The sequence below is a fragment of the Fukomys damarensis genome, unplaced genomic scaffold, assembly GCF_012274545.1.
Source record: "Fukomys damarensis isolate Sample0158 unplaced genomic scaffold, DMR_v1.0_HiC HiC_scaffold_16, whole genome shotgun sequence".
Classification (NCBI taxonomy): Eukaryota; Metazoa; Chordata; class Mammalia; order Rodentia; family Bathyergidae; genus Fukomys; species Fukomys damarensis.
This window is the reverse complement of record NW_022900928.1, coordinates 130,169,574-130,171,437: the sequence shown is the minus strand read 5'-3', so window position 1 is coordinate 130,171,437 and position 1,864 is coordinate 130,169,574. Positions and strand designations below refer to the sequence as shown.

The 1,864-nt window shown below is 59.0% G+C and overlaps 1 protein-coding gene and 1 long non-coding RNA gene across 3 annotated transcripts in view; one reads left to right on the top strand and one right to left on the bottom strand.

The window, feature by feature from the left end:
* The window catches only part of LOC117286374, a 15,294-nt gene extending 13,969 nt beyond the window's left edge, over positions 1-1,325 (bottom strand). For both annotated transcript variants that reach the window (XR_004517558.1, XR_004517556.1), the window contains exons 1-2: positions 1,114-1,325; positions 338-510 (exon numbers count right to left, since the gene is read on the bottom strand). This is a non-coding gene — a long non-coding RNA (uncharacterized LOC117286374). The remainder of the gene's footprint in view (positions 1-337; positions 511-1,113) is intronic.
* The window catches only part of Ngef (neuronal guanine nucleotide exchange factor), an 84,005-nt gene that overhangs the window by 72,648 nt on the left and 9,493 nt on the right, over positions 1-1,864 (top strand). The window lies entirely within an intron of this gene.

The following is a 1,864-nucleotide window of genomic DNA, read 5'->3' as shown; positions in this document are numbered from 1 at the left end:
GGGTGCAGGTGCCTGATGAGGCGGGGATGGCCGTGTTGCCTTAGTGGACAGAATGAGGACGGCACATTGTAACCAAGGCCAGGCAGGGTTGGGGTGCTGGGGGCGGGGTTCGGCTGCTCTCCACCAGCACTGATTCAGGCTGGAACCTCAGCCTCTCAGAGGCCAGCGCTGTCCCCAAGCCCTTGTTCCCCAGGACCCCAGGACAAAGATGCCACTGGCTAGGAGACCTGGGCAGAACTGAGCTAGGATGGCACCCGGATGTCTCTTCAGGGTGACGTGCCTGTCCCTGCAGTGCCAGTTACGGCATGGCCGGTCGCCCGCTGCATGTGACACTCACCTGTATTCTTTGTCAGTTGCACACGCTTGCAGCTAGAGAGTGGTGAAGGCTGGATGTGTCCTCGAGAAACAAATTTGGCAGCAGGAAGTGAGTTCCTAACAGCATCAGGAGCAGAGAAACCTCCAGGAGACTTCCGGCCAGTGTGGGCCCCTTGTCCAGGCTGCTGCAGACAGCTGGCAGACCAAACGCTACGTGTCAGTCAGTGCGGGGCCGGAAACTCTGCCCCCAGCGAGGCTGGGGACTGCTTTGTGTACCTGCTCGTTTTCAGGTGGATGGAGCAGCTGTGAGTGAGGACGGGGACACGGGCTGTGGGCCCTGTGAGTACCTCAGCCTGGTCACCACCTCAAGCCAGGCCTGTGTGGTATCCAGGGTCTGTGACTGGTGGCTGGAATGGGATGGCACCGGTGTGGGCTTCTCACTGCAGCTGGGCAGGTGCTGCAGGAAAGCACGTCCCTCGTCTTGGATGCTTCGCCAGGGAAGCAAGCAACTCCCGGCGCCCAGCTCACCCCCAGCAAAGCAGGGGCCTGGCGGAGCCCAGGGGGTGGAACCCGCGACACGGGGCCGTGTGGCCTTTGGTGCCACGTCACCTCTGAATCGGCTTCCCTTTGGTGAAAGGGGTGCTTCCGCATGTCCTTCCAGGGGATCTCCAAGTGTGTTTATGACAGCAGGGACCCCCCCTCCCTCGTGTGAGTTTGGGGACAGTGCCAGCCCCCTTCCCAGCCCTCGACTCCAGCCCGCAATCTCCAGTGGGGAAGCTGGAGAAGCCCCACACTCACCACTGCGCCAGCCTCCCAGCCCCCTGTGCCCACTCTGCGGGCTCCCGGGCAGAACCCTTCTGGCCTTTTCCAGCCACTCCTGGCCCCTGGCAGTGCTTGCCTGTGGCTCCCTCCCTGCCGGCCTCTGTGTCTGTGATGTCACTGTCCGCCTCTATGCCACACATGCCTGTAGTCCGGCAAGTTCGCCCTTGAGACCCTAACCTCAGTGGCACCCACAAAGACCCCTTTCCCAAGCAAGTCACTGAGGTGTAGGACGTGGATGTGGCTTAGGAGGAGCCACAGTTTAACCCACCAAACCTCGAGGGAGGGTGGGAAGAAGGAGGGGAACCACCTTGACTGTTCTGTTAAAGTCATTTGCAAGCAAGGTAAGAGGTGAGCTGGGGCCTGCTGCCCACCCTCGCAGTGCACACTTCAGAGAACGGGCTCTACCCAGCTTTGCTGGGGTCATAGGTTCGGTAAGCAGGCAATTGCCATGACACAGCATTACGGGGCCTCTGAAAAATCTACTAGAGGGGCTGGGATTCAGCTCAGCGGTGCCGCCGCCTGCCTCACAAGAGTAAGGTCCCAAATTCAATCCCCAGTACAAAAAAAGAAAAGAAAAACTTACTAGAGGATGGATTTCTTTCCTTTTCCACGACAGACCCTGTCTCAAAAAAAAAAAGCAAACAAACGAAAAAGCTTTTCATACAACTCTAAAGTTACCTCCAATGCCTCTCTTGCCGGCCAGGCTTTCTCCTTGTGGGTGGGGTCC